General features: G+C 34.9%; 1 protein-coding gene across 1 annotated transcript in view; it reads left to right on the forward strand.

Annotated features, from left to right (window-relative positions):
• LOC145303491 (CCN family member 1-like) overlaps positions 1-20,205 on the forward strand; it is a 384,636-nt gene that overhangs the window by 363,514 nt on the left and 917 nt on the right. The window lies entirely within an intron of this gene.

A 20,205-nucleotide genomic window follows, 5' to 3' on the forward strand; every position in this document is an offset into this window, starting at 1 on the left:
AGTACTTATTCCACGGAGTTTCAAAGAATGCGGTTCTTACTATTCTTCTCATCAGAGGAGAGAAGGAAACCATCAAATTTTCTCTTACATATATATATATATATATATATATATATATATATATATATATATGCGTGTGTGTGTGTATTGCTCATTTTAGAAAATATGCATAATTTAATAAATAGTTAATAGAAATTGTTATTTTCACGTATTTTTTACAAACATTTTTAAAAACTATTCTGTATGCAAGGAACCCAACACAACAAAAATACGATAATCACAAATGTATGACATACATGTTCGCTTAACTCTTGAAAGTGGCAAAACTATTGTTTATTTATATAAACCCCAGAAATCAAAATTGTCAATTAGTCGCAAGTGGCTACTCTATATTTAGTGGCATATCTACGTTGGTATCCCAAGTTGTGTTTTGTACGGCAAGACGTTTGTTTATACACATTTACTTTTTGTATCTTTGTACAGTAAGACGCAGAGAGAGAGAGAGAGAGCGAGAGAGAGAGGGGGAGAGAGCGAGAGAGAGAGCTATTAACGAATGTTTAAGAGAAAAATATTAGGTAATGTCAAATGCTTGCAGTTACCTAGAAACAGACTAGAACCTGTTCCGGTATCTAGGGACGACTATCGTAACGTAACGAGATGTGGTTGATTGTCGGACCACTCGAGTGTATTGACGTTTAAAAGATGTCAGTGCAGCACGTCCTTCATAGCACATGCCATTAAAGTATTTGTGAAACAAACTCAAGGATACAATACTGTGTCCATGGAGGATAGGCTGGAGCTTGGTAAATAGCTCTGGGCCTAATAGGTAAGAAACTTTTTATACTCTTTCCAATAAGGGAGAATATGGATTGATGCAGCAACCTAAACCTGGGAACAATTCTCTATGCATCAACGAACGGTGGCTTCGTAGAGCTATCAGATACTGGCAAGTCTGTGAAGGTGTATTGAATTTTAAAATGAGCCCACTGTACTTGCAACAGGTTCGAGAATTGTCTTCTACGTATTTATCACAATTAATATTATATTAATATATATTATAAGGTCGAAATTTTTATTTGACAGGTAAGGGTACTTTTAGTTTTTTTTCTATTCTGGTCGAAAACTGTTCTCTATAATTGATTACCGACAGGAGCTATAGATCGAAAAATTAATCGTCAGGGAGAGAGTTGCACAAGCTTGCATATGTTGGTAATAAGATCTTTGAAAAAGAAGTTGCTTAAAAAATGCGGTACCTGAACAAATATTTGATAGCAATCTGCACCAACGAGTCAAACGAGCTTGAACAAACAAGCACGAAATACATAATATAATTCACATAATAATTTTGCTGGTCGACGAATACTGAACGGCCAAAAAAAAATAATTATTGAATTATGGAATGTCTATAGATATTATTTAATTAGAATCTATTATTGAGATGAGTATCATTTATTAATTGATTTATTTATTGTGGATTATTATCCTTATCATTTTTAGTAGTTGTTTCACGTTGTTACGGCCAACTATTCCTCTGGTCTTCGTCACGTGGTAACCGCGACGGGATAGAAACTTTGTATCTCCATAGTTATTGTCGTCTCACCAGCAAAGCCGGCCAGAGACTTACTTGCAAAAACGTGGTGAGACGACAACTACTATGGATGGCAGTAATTGTTGAGAATGCAGTTAGGAGATTCAAAGTTCCTATCCCGCCGCGGTTACCACCTGACGAAGGCCAGATTAATAGTTGGCCGAAACGTTGTGAAACAACAACTAAGAAATATAAGGATAGTAGTCCGCAATAAATGAATTATGAAATGTCTGTTTTGAATTAATCAATCAAATTATAATGCGGTCTTTCAATTAGCAATAAATAAAAAAAAAATATCTACATACTGATCAGCAAAGAAACACGTTTAAGAAATCTGAATCCATGTAAGATTGTGTATGCCATCAAGAAAGCGTTCTTTAATACCGCAGCTAGCATATATTTAATGTGATTTGGCTCTTTCAGGAAAAAGTTGAAAAAGAGATTGACATGAGCGTAACAGGCGTGCAATGTACTGCATGTACTTGAAAAGCCGATGATAATATGTCTATTTATTTGTGAAAACTGCAAGCCATAGAAAATCAATCTTGTGTTCACCAGTGCTGATAAAAGAGCCATCAGATATAGCAGCGTTTTGAGAAGAGAAAGACTTATAACTATCGCAATTGAATGCATAGAACTTGTTCCAAAAGAACATGAAACATGAGGAAATAGGTTGGAATAGATATCCCCATGTTAATTTCGAACCAGTTTTACTTAGAATCTTGCAATACTCGCAAACCAGCACTAATATTAAAAACGAAATTCATATTTTTTTTTTACACAGTGATCACCACTTATCAAGGCCCTTAAGCCACTCAGGGATAAGGGTTATTGCAAGTACATTACGTTAGTGTGGAGATTTGATGAAGTGTTTGATTAAGGGGCGGCTCATTAGGAATTTGTTAACATTGGACTTGAAGACATCCAATTTGTAGTCCGGAGGAAAGCAGGCGGACGGAACAGAGTTCCACAGGCGTGCAGTTATAAGAAAGAAGCTTTGTTCATAGAATCCACGTTTTGATTTAGGCACAGATATAGAGTGGGGGAAATTTTTCACAGTGGATTCAGCTAAGCGGGTGTTTTCCGTGAAAGATTGGCGAAGGGGGACTAGAGATTGGAGTTCAGACGAGCACCTGCCATGGAAATAACGATAAAACAAGGATAGGCTCGCAACGTCTCTTCTGTGGGAGAGAGGTTGCGAGAGTGGTGATCACTGTGTAAAGAAAAAAGTATGCCTATTTTGAGCGTTTTCGTAAACAAATATTGTTTTATCCTCATCTGATAAAGAATTACTATTGATAACACCTATAATGAATATCACAAAAGATAAAAGCATTAAACACATTCGAATTGCGGATTTCAATCTTCGATGCCGAAAGCACCCTGTGATTTTTTTTCTACACTCGTTCACCCTCCTACCACAGAATGAGGGTATGCTTCGTGGATCGCTTGAACTTTAAGGGGTCAAAACAAAGTACAAATGAGTAAGGGGAAGAAGTATCTAAATATATATTTATACAACGAATATGAAAAAGTTACACTCATATAAAAGCATTCTTTACTCATTCATTGGTGACAATTTTATATTGATTAGATAATTAGCTGATTTGTCGTAGATTATTAAAAGACAGACCCTGTTACGAAAATCAAAATTACTCCATAAATGTGGCAGTCTCTCTATCTATCTATCTATCTATCTATCTCTATCTCTATCTCTCTCTCTCTCTCTCTCTATATATATATATATAATATAATATATATATATATGTATATATATATATATATATATAATATACATATCCGACACTTCAGAGTTTTCAAATTTCTCGTCTATATTTTATTCAATTATAAGTGTCTTCAAAAATTCTGTGACTATTTTTTACTTTAAATTCCTGCTCGAAACTGGAGAATAACACACGTTGACCAACCGCAACAGCAGCAATTCTCCTTCTATTCGGCGGCATTGCCTCCATCATAACACCAAAATGAAGAAAAAGAAAAAAAAAGATCACGGACCCTGAAGAGGCTATTTATTAGCGAAATATTGGACATACAAGAAAAAGAAGTAAATAAAAAAAGGATTTTCGCATTTTATCCGACACATCAAAGTTTTCCAATTTCTCATCCAAATTTTATTCAAACATAAGTGTCTTCAAAAAGTGGGTGACCATCATTTAATTTATATATATATATATATATATGTGTGTGTGTGTGTGTGTGTGTAATACTAAAGACCAAGTCTACTTATAATGCATAATTTATAATTATTTTATGTCTACACGTATAATAGTATAAGATGACACAGTAATTCGTGTAAAGATTTTCAGCATTTAGCAGAATTCAATACATAAGTAGAGCTTAGTCATAAAGCATGAGAATGAGAAAAAAGAATGGAATAATTCAGTTAAGATGTTAATAAACTTTTTTAATATATTGTTCAGTTTATTTATTGTGTATGTAACTATCCTAAAGTAACGTATAATCTTACTGCTATTTCACTTCCATAGATTTGTAAAAATTAAAAAATTCTAACTTTTCATTCAAATATAATCGTCTAAATATCTACATGTACCCATCTTACTATTTCCGCTCAATTATTTACGTACGTTCGCTTTATTATGTTCTCAATAATAGTTCTCTAGTGATGTTTTCAATCAGCGTCTGTTTTTGGTCCGTGAGCGTACTTCATAGTTGTTATAACTAGATTTAAAATTTAGATTGGTTATACCTACGTAGTATTATTTTTTATTGGTGTTTTCCACGACAGATATTGTGGATTAGTAAGAACTGATTTGCAAAAGCAGTTTTTGGCACACTTCTACAATTACAGTGGTTTCTTCATAATTCTAGTCTCTTATATCTTTGAGAGTTTTACTTATTGCTATTTGCAGTGATTATATTATTGTTTAATGCCATTGTATTTTTATCGATGCTATATTAATACCAATTTTTACTCATTTTTTCTTTATGTTTTTGATTAAAAGCCTCAGTGAGTATTTTGTTAGAGCTGACATGTCTACCTTTAGAAATATTGTCTCACAAATACAAGATATTGAACTACTGTAGACTTTTTTTTCAAACTGAGATCTGTCAGTTTCTCTTGAAAATAACGGGATGACTTTTCCATTTTCCTCCTTCTTCCATCATCTCTATCGATAGGTTTTACTTGAGCAGTTCTATTATTATTTGTTTAGCATTATTATTTCTTATTTTTCCTATTTATACCTAATCGACTTCTACTTATATTTTGCTCATATATTTTTTCCCTATCGTCATTTCGTTTTCTCCCTATTTGCTTTCCCTATTATTTTTCAATATCTTATCTAATTGTCATATTTTCCCATCTATTATTCTGGCTTTTAAGTTTCCTTCAATTTTTCATTTCCTACGTTTCGACGTTTTCATTTTTTTTTGTGCTTCACCGTCTTAAATAATTATTGTACAAGTGGAGGGGGCGTCCAATCATGACCATACCACTAAAATACGCTTAATTATATTTTAATTTATGCAGGTTCCGTATTTATTATAACGGAGTCAATTCTCTATTGAATATTATATATATATATATATATATATATATATATATATATATATATATATACTCGGGGTTTTTTATTCAAAAGTAATAGACTAGTAAATTCAACGATGTTATTAGATAGTGCTCAATAAAAAGAGCTGATAATATTTGTTTATTATTATATAAACATGCTTACATCCCGCTGCTACAAACAGCCATGGCTGTTTGTAGCAGCGGGAGGTAAACATGTTTATATAACAATAAGCATATATATATATATATATATATATATATATATATATATATATATATATATAGTACTGAATTCAAAATTTATTTTAAAAAATCACTTAGGAGCCATCAGATAGATTCGAAACCAAAATGTGTTCCGCTTTCGTCGCGTTCATTGCCGTTTGAACTATCGGCAGATAATAAAAATAGTTTAAAATGAAACCACCTCATGCTAAGTATGAAGTTGTACATGCACAAAAGTAATAGAATTATGTCGGCAAGTTAAAATGAACATTTTACATTTCAACTTGCTGATATATTGCTCTACGTGTTATTCATCCATCAAAACAAAGGTTTTAGTCGTTATGAACCCTTAGAATTGTTACTATTTCCTTTTAATACCCCTGTCATGTGATCAGTAATTGAGATTGTCGGACTGACTTCCTCATCTTGGTTGCTATAGTCACAACGTTTCGGCCGTTTTTCCCTCCGACCTTCATCACGTGTTTTGCGTCGAACTGGGGAACCGTTTGTTAGGAGTCTCGAACCCAACCCTTTATTATTATTACGGGGGTACCGTGTTCGGACTCCAGCTAGGCAAAACGGCCGAAACATTGTGACTATAGCAACCAAGATGAGGAAGTCAGTCCGACAATCTCAATCAATGAAAACACCTCATCTCAAAAATACAGACAATTAATATGTGATCAGTAGTTTAAGAATTTATCGATTAATATTTTCAAACAGACATACACAGATAAATTTACCGTTTTTATATAGATTACTTGTATTTTTTTAAATATTTGTCATCATCATTATGCTTATCATCGTCATCGTCGTTAGTTCTAATTGCTACTTTTCGTCGTTTATCTCGAGATTTTTCCGTTCCACTTCATATTCGCCTCAACCTGCACTTACGAGGGGTGTGCAATAAGTAATGCCCCTGACCCACTTCCCATAGAAGTAGAGCCACGAAACTTGGTACAGTCATTAGTCTTTCTCTACATAGGAACCACTCAGAGTGATGCATTTCTCCCATCGTTTGATGCAGCTCTGGAGACCGTTTTTGTAGAACACCCTAGGTTGGTCCTCCAACCATGACGTGACTGCAGAAATCAAGGCTGCATCATCTGGGAAACGCTTTCCTTTCAAAAACAACTTCATGACTGGGAAGAGGTGTAAGTCAGAGGGTGCAAGATCAGGAGAGTACGGAGGATGGGGAAGGAGGCATAACCACACGCCCGTGCTTCTGACCTGGCGACATGCGAGTTGTGGACCGGAGCGTTGTCCTGTAGGAGGAGGGTATCTTTGCTGATCTTGCCCCGTCTCTTGATTTTGATAGCTTCCCTTAATTTCCTCAAAAGTGAAGCATAATAGGCTCCTGTAATTGTGGTACCCTTTGCTGAGGTGGTGAGTCCAAGTGCTTCCACTGCATTGACTGGGCTTTGGTCTCTGGATCATAGTGATGGACCCAGGTTTCATCCTGTGTAATCAGTCTTTTGAAAAACTTTGACTCATCTTCTTGGCACATCTCCAAATTCATCCTCGAGCACTCGACGCGTTCTCGCTTCTGGAATGGTGTGAGCAACCTGGGAATCCATCTGGCAGACACCTTATACATATGCAAATGGTCATGAATTATAGTTTTCACAGACCCTGCACTAATCTTGACATCTTGGGCTATTTGGCGAATAGTAATGCGCCGATCTTCCAAAATGACAGCCTCAACTTGACGGACAGATGCCTCATCAATGGCAGAAGGGAGCGACCAGGTCTGGGAGCTGTTTCCACATGTTTAAATTCACGATGCCAGCGTTTTACAAGGTCATATGATGGGGCATTATCCTCATAAGTTTCTTTCATTTCATCAAAAGTCTCCTGTGGTGTGCGTCCTTTCAAATACAAAAACGGGATCACTGCTCGACATTCAACAGGCTCCATTTCACACCTGACTCTGTTCAAACACCTGCAAAACAGAAACCAGAATTAGTTCAGAGTTGTAACTTGCCACATAACCCATAGAGATATAAACCATTGCACATGCAAAATTTCTGCCAGATCAGCCAACTGGAAGTGTGTCAATGGCATTACTTATTGCACGCCCCTCGTAGTTCTTGCACGCTTTACTTTATTAGAATTTTCTATTACACTCCAAAATTGAAGTCGTATTTCCATTTATATTATTTCGATTATTCGGGCCACTATTCCTATTCTGAGTATTACTCGCACGACATTTCGGACATCCTTTAGATGTATATTGTTAAACTCAATGGTTCTTTTATCAAAGTAAGAAATCTGGGATTTCGAATCGAATTCTTTATTTAATCAATAGTGTAGCACGCTTTCATAACGTCAGAATGATCGGGCCTGTCGTAATACGCAATTGTAGTTTTGGTATTTCCCACACTCCAAAAGATGCCCCTAAATTGTATCGAAAGCTCCATCGGGTGAAATATTTCGTGAATAAAACTCTAAATGAGAACAGAAATCCAAATAAGTCTAACAATACAAATGATCAATCCTCATCTTAAAACGTTAGAAATTGAGTATTTTCATTACAAATTGTTAATTGATTGTACATCTCTACTGAATATCCGGTTTTAACATTTTTCACTAGTTTTGTGCATTCAACTGCGAAGTTTTAATAAATAAAATAGGAAAAAGATTAATAATTTAATATTAAAACACTTGTTTAAAATACCATCAATAATAGTGTAATTATCGCTATCACAATGTTTTATTTTTATTTTAATAGACATGTTAACTGTTCTAATATCAGTTTATTTACTTTTTATCTATGCTACGAGTATCATATTTACAAGTATAATATTTTCCATAGTCTAGCGACTAAATTGGAACTTGCATTCTGAAAACCTTGTTTCATCAAAAGTATTGTCCAAGTAGACACGCATAAACACTGAAAATAAAAGCTATATGAAAGTGGATAATCTCCATGGGAGCTATCGTCTATCCATATTCATAGAGATTAGTAAATAAAGCTGGCGTTTTTTTTCGGGAGACTTGTAAGTTTCACTTGCCTGTATTTCTTCTTTCACATTTCATGAGCATTTTTACTGACAAAAAGGCATCTTTTAAAGCATTCAATGTAGACCCGTGATTTTAGTGGTGTATGCTGCATGGAGTTACTGCTTTATTTGTTATTGTTTAGCCTATTCCTTTCTTCTCCACCAATCACATTTTTTCTCTGTACGTACAAACAGAAATAATTACACATATTCTTAATACAGGGTGTTCCAAAGGTCATGGGCAAATTTTGACATTGAATATCTCGGCACAACTAAGGATATAAAAACGCATTTGATATATTCAGAAAGCTTGTAATCTCAATTTGCTCATGTAATGTTTAAAAATGTTTAATGTAAGCAGCGTTGATCAGATGGTAGATATCAAACTAATAGTCCAATACTTGCCAATCGCATCCCAGCATTGTCAACGGTTGTAACAGCTTCTGTTATTAGGGTATTTAGCTCATCCACATCTCTTGGAATGACAGGCTCATCGACCAGTCCTTTCACAAATCCCCACGAAAAAGACGCAGGGTGCAAGATCTGAAATTTTCGGAGACACATTGAACACATGTCCATTATTTAGTTTTTGCAAATTTAAGCATACAAAACGCCTTTTTCTAGTTGAGTAAAGTCCATTATTAGTCCTGAAAAGAATTGATTAAATCAATATCCTAACAAAAATGTAATGCATTACCCTTTGAAATTGCATTACTTTTACCTTACTACTACTCATAGTTAAGTAGATATGAGGACTTGAAATGTTCCCAAAACTGTCGGAACAACCTGCATTACATAAAAGGCAGCAACCAAGACCTTTCTTGTTCCCTTCCTTCTGAACTTGAGAGCGTGGCGCAATGTGAAAAAAGGTTGTTGGTTAATTTTAATGTATTGAAAGCCAATCATCTCCCTATTTCGTCATAATCACTCTAATCCCCCACTGCCTCCAAATTGAAATGAATGGCTCTAGCCTTGAGAAAGCTTCATGTCTTGACAAGCTTCTGAAATTGTCTTTCAGTCCTGATCTGAAATGTAACACGTGCATAAAATCTGCCGTCAAGATCGCTAAATAAAATGGCTTGATCACTCTACCGCTCCTGTAAGTATCAATGTGATCCGCTATCTGTATAAGAGTTAGGTACGTCTACATCTGCGCAAGTGTTACTGGGCGCGACCTATCCTGCCTTATTAGAGTTCAAAATCGGTTTGGAAGACTAGTAGGTGATGCTTTCTCTCTTACCTGCAACCTCTTTCCCTCAAAAGAGACGTCGCGAGCTTGTCTCACTACTATCAGTAGTTTAATGGCAACTGCTCGACTGAACTCCAATCTATATTCACCTTTGCCAGAATTTCACAAAGCACTTGACTATCTGTGTCTAAATCTTAACGCAAATTCCATGAATGAAGCTTCTTTCCCAGAACTGCCCGTTTTTGAAACACTGTTAAGCCGGGGCATTCAAATCCAATGTAGACAAGTTTTTTTAGCCGTTCTCATAAATAATCACATTCAACTCAGTTTAACATCATTAGTGATTATTAAACAACCACCTTACATTCATTGACCTTTATTTCCGTGGTGTCTGCGGGCCTTGAAACATGGTGACTCCAAAGTAAATAAAAATGTAGTTTTTTACACACATTGTGACGATAGTGAACAAAAATATAGTATCATAATTGTTATTGACATTTGCCGAAAGATGTGACAAGATTTGCTTAATGGGTACCGTCGCCGAATTAAGGTTCCACTGAATTCAAATTCAATCAATTCAGCACTGAAACCCTCCTTTAAAATACTTGTCGACAAGACTTTTTTAATATCAGACGAAAATTTCTTTACGTGGGCTTCACATCTGTTGATCACGTTACAACAGTTTTATTCCCCTACGGGATTCGCCAGAGTGATCGTTGAATCAAATGTCAATAAATACGTGCCAAATGTCAATAAATAAGTCTCATACGTAAATAGAATACTTTCTTTTTTTTTAAATTATTTTTCATCCTTATAATATTATCATTCAACTAAGAATATGCCAAAACATTAACAAGTATACTCGAATCTTTTAACCTGGTAAGGTATTAAAAGAAAAATAAATAAATAAAAATTGTTAGAAATGGTACGAACATTTTTTTAGACAAAGCAATGGCTAATTTGAAAATTATCTTCAACTAAAAGAGACAAACAAACTAATAAATGATTGCTGTACAATCGTTGAATTAAAAAGTCTAAAAATATTTTCAGTACATATAAGTTCATTTAAACCGGCAAAAAACATCCACATACCGTATAAAAGTAGAGACAGATAACTATACTAGTTATTCGTACAGAAAGACTTATAACGCAAAGGGAGATAACCCCTAAGTAAGCTATAGTGGTAATATCACTAAAGAGGGTTTTAGCGTGATATAATAAAATATATACGTGTAGGAATCTTATTTTAAACCCTGTTATATGATGAGTCATTTCGAGCAAAAAAGTTAATTTATCTTACTCATCTAAGCTTTAGAAATGCACGATTAGAATGTGTAAAAAGTGAATGAGTTAAGAATCAAGATGGCTGCCACAAGCAATTTCGTAGAGATAGTAGCAGCCTTGACCTTGCGATCAAAACCCAAGATCAAGTTAAATGGAACGAACCGAGTCAAAACAAAATATTAAATTTCGTTTAAATTATTTTTTTAAATTTGAACTAAAAATAAAACTTGCTTTAAAGTTGTTTAAATTACTTGTCATTTTAAATGTACTAAAGGTGTTATGCTAGAAATAGAAGTTGATTAGAAGCTGTTCCAAATGTTTTCATGGTTATCGTTCATGCATTTATTCTGTACAAGTAAAAATAAAAGTTGTTTAATTATTATTTTTAAATAGGATTTTACCAATAGAAATATTAATAACACTTTTTCATTGTTATTTTCCGACCCATCAGTCATGCATCAGTTCGTTCCCTTTCATTCGATCTTAGTTTTTGATCGCAAGGCTAAGGCTGCTTTAGGTCTGCGAAATTACTGGTGGCAACCATCATGATTATTACCTTATTAAAGTTTCATGCGTTTTAATCGTGCGTTTCTCGAGTTTAGATACATGAAATTAATAAGCATTAAACTGTAATAACTCCTCATGTCATAATGTTTAAGATAAACATTTTAATTGTCTACACAGACATATGATCTCATATTACCCACAAACCCTATTTGGTGACATTACTGCTATAACTTAAGTAATCACTTATAAAAATGACGAAAGCAGACGAACGATAACAGCGAAAATTAAACTTGAGGTAAAAACTTCAATCATTTGTGAGTATAGATAGAATGCACTCGATGATCATAATTTTCCCGAGCAATTACTAACTAGAAAAATAAAAACAGCACGCATATCTACAGAAATTAAATTATTTAACGCGACATAGTTTCTATATAATTAAGAAACTTTAATCTTTTTTGGAACCGAAATAGGAGTGATAAAAGTATTCAGTTGGTAAGAAAATAATACAGGATTGAGACGAAAAAATATTGATACTGATGGAAATGTTAATAGCATTTAAAATGCTTTCTGCACTCCAACTATATCTCTCACATATAAACGTTTTTAGAAAGAAATCATCACTTAGCCACTCGAGTATAAGGTTTAATGAGTGTATGGTTGTCATAAGAACAACAGCGTTATAAGCATTAGTGGTTGTAATTAGTTATAATTTTACTAGTAAAATGGACGGCTCAACAATAACTTGTTTACATTTAACTTGAAGAGGCCTATGTTCTAGTCTGCTCGAAAGAACTAGCTCAAACTACTGCATTTATATTTGCTCTCTATCGCCCCCAAAACAGCGGAGTTACTCTCTTTAAAGGCATATCTGAGAAAATTGACCACGTCCTCTCTGCTTATCCTTCAGCTAATATCCATGTCTGTGGAGACTTCAATGTTCACAATGTGGAATGGTTGGCCCACTCAAACAAGACCGATGATGAGAGGAGGTTTTGTTATGATTTCTCCATTGCTTATGACCTCACTCAGATTGTTCACAAACCCACCCGTGTGCCCGATAGTGATGACCAGTATGCAAGTCCTTTAGACTTTTTCTCACAAATTACCCTGAACTGTGTTCATCTTCCATTCTGTCTCCACTTGGATCTCCCGACCACTCTGTTGTATCAGTTAAGATGAAAATGGAGTGTAATAAGTCCTCAGATGTACTTCTCCATCGTAAAGTATATCGATACTCTATGGTTGACTGGGATAGCTTCCGTACATTTATATCAGATCTACCTCTGCGTTTCATGTTTAAAAAGGAGGTGTACTCTATTGTATTGGACCTGACGGAATGGTTAATTGTAGGAATAGACTGTTTCATACTCTCAAGGAAAATTCCAGCAAAAACCTAACAGCCAGCTGTGGTTCTCTCCAGAATGTGCTGCTGCCATTGCGCATAGAAATCACTTTTTCCATTGCTTCCAACGTAATAGATGTACTGAGACTAAAGCCGCTCTCAGAACTGCCAGCAACCACTGTTAAAAACTAATAAAGGACGCAAGAGAGTTGTATGCTCAGTCCGTCAAGTCAAAAGTAGCTGAGCAATGGCTTGGTACCCACCAGTCTTGGCAAATAGCAAACAGAGTCCTGAACAGAAGCGTGTGTTCTATTTCAACTATCATAAATGGACCTGGGGTAATCTCGTCAGCATCAGACAAAGTCAAACTCTTTGCAAAGAACTTTGCAGCTAATTCTACGTTTTGCGATCAAGGCCGCCAATCTACAATATTTCCTCCTGCATCAGAAAACACGCTGTGTGATATACAGATATCTGTACGTGATGTTGCCAAGCTAATCAAAAACCTTATTCCAGTAAAGCAACCGGTCCTGACGGTATTCCAATTATAGGACTCAAAAAACTTAAACCAGAACAAGCGCCCATCCCTACAAAACTGTACAAACGTTGTCTTAAGGAGGATTGCGTCCCATCACGCGGGAAAATATCATCAGTATGTCTTGTATTTAAGAATTCAGGTGATCTCTCACTATAGGCCAATACGTCTACTGTGCGTCATGAGTAAGTTGCTGGAATCTGTGTTAAAGAGAAAAGTAATCAACCATCTCAGAAAAAATAACCTTCTTAGTTACACCCAATATGGTTTCCGTTCTGCTAGATCTACAGCAGATGCGCTTACAGTTATATCTCATAGGATTAGCGAATCTCTCGACGGATGCTACCTTTCTAGAGCAATTGCTCTTGACATATCACAGCCCTTTGATAGAGTATGGCATAAAGGTTTACTTCACAAGATCTTCAGTTACAGTATAGCTGGAAATGTCTTCTCAATTATTAAATCATTTCTCTCTGACAGGTTCATAAGAGGGGAGATTGATGGGAAGAAATCAGAAGCTCACAGTATTAATACTGGAGTCCCTCATGGGTCCATCCTGGGCCCAACTCTTTTCCTGGTCTACATTAATGATCTTCCAAATCACATCCTTACATCATTCATAGACATTTATGCTGATGACACTACTATCTATGGTAGCACATCTAAGACAGTAAACAATCAATTTCTCTCTGATTCTCTCTCCTCTGATCTTGAGCAAGTGGTACAATGGGGAAAGAAGTGGCTTGTTACTTTAATGCATCCTGAACCAAGCTTCTATCTTTACATCATCAACGCTCTACTCTTCATCTGGCATCAATTGAAATGAATGTCTCTCGACTAGGGGAAGCTCCATGCTTTGATAAGCTTCTGGGCTTGACCTTTACTTCTGATCTTTAATGGAACACACATTAAATCCGTTGCCAAGGCCGCTGGAAAAAATGGTGGGATCCTTCTATTGATCCAGTAGATATCTCACTGCTGATGCAATTCTCTATCTATATAAAAGCCAGGTACGTCCAATGATGAAATACTGTTGGCCTATTTGGGAAGGAGCTGCTAGAAAGGACTTCTCCTGCCTTGATAGAGTTCAAAATAGATTTTGTAGTCTTATAGGCGATGCCCTTTTCTCTTCCCTATAACCTCATTCTCACAGAAGAGATGTTGTGAGTTTGTCTCTGATTTATCGTTATTTTCATGGCAAGTGCTCGGATGGGCTCCAATCTATAGTCCCCCCTCGCCAAACTTTCACAAGAGACACTCGTCTAGCAGAAAACACAATCACTAATTTCCCCCACTCTTTATATTTGCCTAATCCTAAACGTAGATTCCATGAGCAAAGCTTCTTTCTTAGAACTGCACGCCTATTAAATTGTCTTCCGTTTTCCTGCTTTCGAGCTGACTACAATATTGTTGTCTTCAAGTCTAACATAAATAAGTTCTTGATGAACCGTTCCATATAAGTTAACAACTTTACTGAATTTCCATTACTAACGATTACTATATTGTCCAATTTCTACTTTACACTCTTTAACCTTTATCCTCGAGTGGCCTCTTGTGACAGTTTAGCAAGGGAGGATCATTGATAGGAGCTTAAACGAACACTTGCCATGAACATAACAATAGAGCAGTGGCAGGCTTTCAAAATCTCTTCTGCGAGAAAGAGACTGTCCAGGCAGAATAGAATGCGCTGAACAGCTCTTACCCAACAGCACTCTGTTCTTAGAAGTACTTGTCTATAATATTGGTAGTTTATCAACTGTGAAATATCTACTGGAAGAATATAATGATCCAACCATTTAGACTCGACTACAAATTATCAGCAATGAATATTCAAGTCAGTATTTTATCATCGTTAAATGATAAGCACACTTGAATACAATATCTACATTTCACTTTTGGATGCTTAGAGCACTGTCTTTGGCACAGATATAGAGTACAATATTGACTTTGAATCTAGTGAGAATGTTATTTTTCTTTTCCTTATGGTCTCTTTCTCACATATGATACGGTGCTTGCCTTTCTAAACTGTATCTTTAATTTGGTAGCATGTGTTTAAATGAACTTCAATTTCTGGTTTCTTTCGTGTTGCAAACTGGTCTATATAACAAGGGGGAATATATTTATATGTATCATGCATGTTCATACATGTCTATAAATGCCTCCGTAATCTTCTAGTAGATATATTGTAAATATACATTCAGTTAATATTATTGTAATATCCTTTTTATTAATTGGCCGGCTGCAGTAGAATGATTACGCATATTAAGGATGTTCATTTACTAGCGTGGCAATACATAATATACGCAGAACACATAACTTCCTCCCTCTTGATAGATCTATAATTAAATGTCTTCCGGAAGAGAACATCAAATCGAAGTTATATTTTTATAGAACTTTATTCGCTAGTCGTTTTTTCCAATCGGAGAATTTCTACATTTCCTAGCTCCCGAAACTTCTCCGATTTCTCGAGTCTGACTCCAAACTCTAAACTAAAATTGTATGTGTTTCTTTTAGCTTATTACGCCATTCTCCCACGTAACATGAATGTCAGCTGATGTGATCACTAAAAGCACCTCCATTGTTTATGTTGGAGCATTCTCATTTGTTTTAACATTCTTGTCTTTACATTTCTGACACATTTCTCTTATAAGATTTTTATCCTGAAATACCTTTTCTGCCTTGATATTTTATGGACATCAAAAACGATCACAATAATAATGCTTCGGGTTACTTTGCATCCCACGGCAGTGTTCTATATGACATTAGTATACCATTCACAGCAAAAACATGGATAGCTCCCATCACTGTAAATAATTTGTTTTTCTTTGTCTGTGTACCTCAACCTAAACAAGATGCCATAGGCAGTTTCTTTCCAACAATTGTCCGTCGGTGGAACGCATTACATATTCCCAATTAACAATAACATTTCGCCAGGTCCTTGCGGGGGCTGGGCATGAATCTCAGAGACCATATGTGGGTGCAATCCCACATATGACCAGTGCTATTGAGCAATCAGTTATTGGTCACTATACGGGAAACCCTTCATACCAATTGTCATCCAGTTCCCTCTCGGGGGAATTGGTTCCCCTTCCCTTTCACTCTCCACATTAAAAAACGACCTTGTGCCTAATTTGCTGGGTTAGAAAGCAAATAAATACATCAATTAACAATAAGATGGTCGTTTTGAAATCTAAGTTTACTAACTTTGTTAAGCAGTTCCAGCAAGTAATCAGTTTCAACTGAATCCAACTATGTTCTATAATTCTCCAGTTTTTTTATACTTAACTTTCAACCTGACAAACCATTAAAATTGTTCTTGATTTGTCTTTGTGTCTTTATAGGCAGGGAATTGTCAATAAGAAAATGGAGCCAAATTTTTCACGGGCGAACTGATACACGCATTTTATGTTGTAAATAAAATATCCTTAATCGATATTTGCTATTAATCGATATGTGAAAATTGTGTATGTATTAGTACTAAAGGTGAGAGTAGACCAGATAGGAGTTTTGACCCAGAAGTGACATCGCATTTTTCAAATCTCTTAAATTAGAGTCTTTTGACTGGATGCAGTTTTGTACAAGAATATAAAGCACCTCGAATTAATAAATAGCTTACATTGAGTTTGATGTGCATTGAAAATATGTTGGTCATTTACGTGAAATTACCGTTAAAATTTGTCGCAGAACAGTATGGAAAGAAATCGATCACATGTGTTCAATTCAACCTTTAAAATGAAATCTTTTTTGTCGGTATTAAATGAAAAAAAGACATATGTTTCAAAATAGACAGTCTCAATGATTCCAAAATTTAATATATACACTATACGTGGTGCTTTCAATAAGGTTCCAGACTTTTTCATATTGACGTTTTTATTGCTAGTACACACATGAAACATTAGTTCATTTAACAATGGAAGTCCCCTTGTGTGTGCGTTACAATTATCCTTTCATCTTTGCAGTTGTCTCATAAAGACAACCTCTTAGGTTTATCTTGAGCTTAAGGAATAACCAAAAGTCACAGGGAGCAAGATTTGAACTACAAGGAGAGTGAGGAACTGTCTTGATGCCCATCTTGGGCAAATAGTCTGTGATAGGTCTAGAGTTGTGGCCGGGCATTTGCACAACTCTTTCGTATCTTCACTTCCTCGCGAATAATTATATGTACAATTCCCACGTCGCGCTTATCTATATATCTATACAAAAGTATTAAACGTAGAAAAGTAAAGGACTACTTGTTAAAACTGGAAAAGGATTGGGCAAGATATTCTAGTAAAAAATATAAAAAAATTATAACTTAAAATATTGAAGCATTAAGAATTGATTATATAATGTTATAAATTGAATTAAAAAAATCTTTAATCTATTTTTAGTAAATTGTGATTTATCTCGCTTAGACTGAAACTTAATTTCACAATAATTGCAAATGAATGAAAAATACAGTGGAACCACTAGATACGAAATTAATTGGTTCCGGAATCACTTTCGTATCTTGAAATGTTCGTATCCTGAAAGGCGTTTTACACGAAAACTGTCTGATCCATTCCAATCCCTGTGAAAACGCTCATTAAATTTTATAATAAAGATAAAACCAAAATGAAATAAGATACTCATAATACCTAACTGCTATTCATTTTTTATTTATTATTTATTTTACATTGATTTGATTCAAATATGAAATTATTTTCTTTTTTTCTTCAAACTTCATTTAATAAAAAAAAATGAGATAGTAGAACGTTTTGTGAACTGGATGTCTGTAAAGGTCCGCTCGAGTTTTCCCGGCTCCTGATGTAAACTGCCGGAATATGCTGAGCATTACTGAAGAAATCTGTAAAAATCCATAAGCGATAACAAACGCTATTTTCTTAATTAGAAGCCATATAATTAGGAGATGGCTTTTGATAAATTGAAAAAAATCAGGAAAAGAAGCTTATTACTTTTAAATCATAGAGCAGCACGCGGCAATGTATCTTAAATATGAAATTGCAGTAATAATATAAGGAACTGAATCAACAAAGGCATACATGTATCTTACTTAAAACGTAATGCATGACCAGCAATCACATTTTAATCAAACCAAGCTTAAGGTGCAATGCATAAAGATACAAAATTTTACTTAATAGTGTAAAATAAAGATTACCCGTAACAAACGGAATATGTAATTTACAAAAGCCTGGAAACGATGTTAAGAATATCCAAGTATCTTTAAATCATATTGTTTAAAAAACTTGATGGAGCTGCTCAACTTAAAATAGGATGTCATTTATTATTAGGACTTTATGTTTAACCAATATGGTAAATTATATACGCAATTAAAACAATTACAACTTACTATCAAGAAAATAAGTAAATTTCAGAAATTCTTAATACCGTATGAATTTCTAAAAAAAAACTGCTCTGAAGTATCAAAGTATAAAACCGATCAAACGTTACATACAAAAAAAAACATGGCAAAGATTTATAAACATCGCACAAAAAAGATCGACGAATTATTAGAATGCCTAGAATATTTTTCAATAGATTAAAAATAAATGACTTCGATGACAAATCAGCAAAATCAAAATATATAGCGTCACATTGGCTATTGACGTTCAGTAAGCACGAATGCTAGAAGTTCATGAGAGAACATTCCATTAAAATATTTGTAAAACGGGCGCAAGGATGCAGCATTGTGGTGAGGGGACAGAGGCTGGAGCTTGGTTGATAGTGCGGGATCTATTAGATTGGAACCCCTTTTTAGGATCCTATCTAAAAATGTGATACAAGTGGCAGAAGCCTCAGATCAGATGTGACTAGAATATCCCATGCATCGGCGAATAGTGGTTTAGAGATTTGTAAAAAACAAATGTGTAGTGTAATAATTTTTTCTAAAGTGCAGCATCCTTCGCAATGTTTTCAGTGTATTTGTCATAATGTCGCCTGTGAATGTTAAGCAGATGAGGTTGAATGATGAGTGTCAGTTAGTGTATTATGCTTCATGGTTGAGAAAGTTCCTTGCTATTATAAAAGGAAAACATGCTTAGTCTTACCTACATTAAATGATACTATTTAAAATACCCTTTAGAATTGCCCAGGATTAAAACTCTGATGTTGATATCATAAAGCTAGTAGTAATATGCACCTTTTGTCAATGAATTTCATGTTTCTATTAGCGTACGTAAAACTAACCCATAAAACGCTTTCACTTTAAATAGTACCTATAATATTACATAAAAGCAACTTTGTGTGGGTATGTGTGTGTGTTCGTTCGATATAAACTCCAAAAACAGCTGAGCTATTTTTTTATGAAATGTCACACATAGGTAAATTATGTGCCCGATAGTGTTCTTAGATAGGTTTTTTTATCCGAATGTCATCGATAAGTATTGATAATCGATAATCAAAATAATCCGCTGAAAGAATGAAAAATGCGTTTTTGACTAAAAGTAAGACCTTGCCCAGTTTAACATCACAAGTGCATTCGAGAAGTTTTATTGGCATTCAACTAAAATAGGTTCTTTGGTATGACAGAGGTCCGTTCGAAATGAACGTTTCTGTTAAAAGCGGAATTGCACGATGATACTTGGTTTTTGATTTTTAAACTTTATGTAAAGTCATTATCATCGCACAAGCAGTAAGGTCAGGCATATAAATCAACAGTATGTTTTCTGATATGACAGGGCGCCATTCGAAACGAATGTTTTTAGAGCACAATTGAATGATTATACTTGACTTTTTCGTTTTAAATGTACATACAAACCATTATATATCAAAATTAATTTCATAAAATGAAAAGTTGGTTTTTACAGTGAAATGCAGACTACACTTTCTTGCGGACCAAGTCGCTGTAGGGAGGAATGTCAATTTTTCTCCCGGTGCATCTCAATGGGTCCTCAACTAGAGCAGGCAAGCAATCGATTTGATTAAAAAATGGTCGATTTCCCCGATTTCGATGACAATAAAAATATAGAGGTGAAAAACATTTGTTGATCATCATTTTAACCCGG

The sequence above is a fragment of the Euprymna scolopes genome, chromosome 19, assembly GCF_053919585.1.
Source record: "Euprymna scolopes isolate OS-2025 chromosome 19, ASM5391958v1, whole genome shotgun sequence".
In the NCBI taxonomy this organism is placed as follows: domain Eukaryota; kingdom Metazoa; phylum Mollusca; class Cephalopoda; order Sepiida; family Sepiolidae; genus Euprymna; species Euprymna scolopes.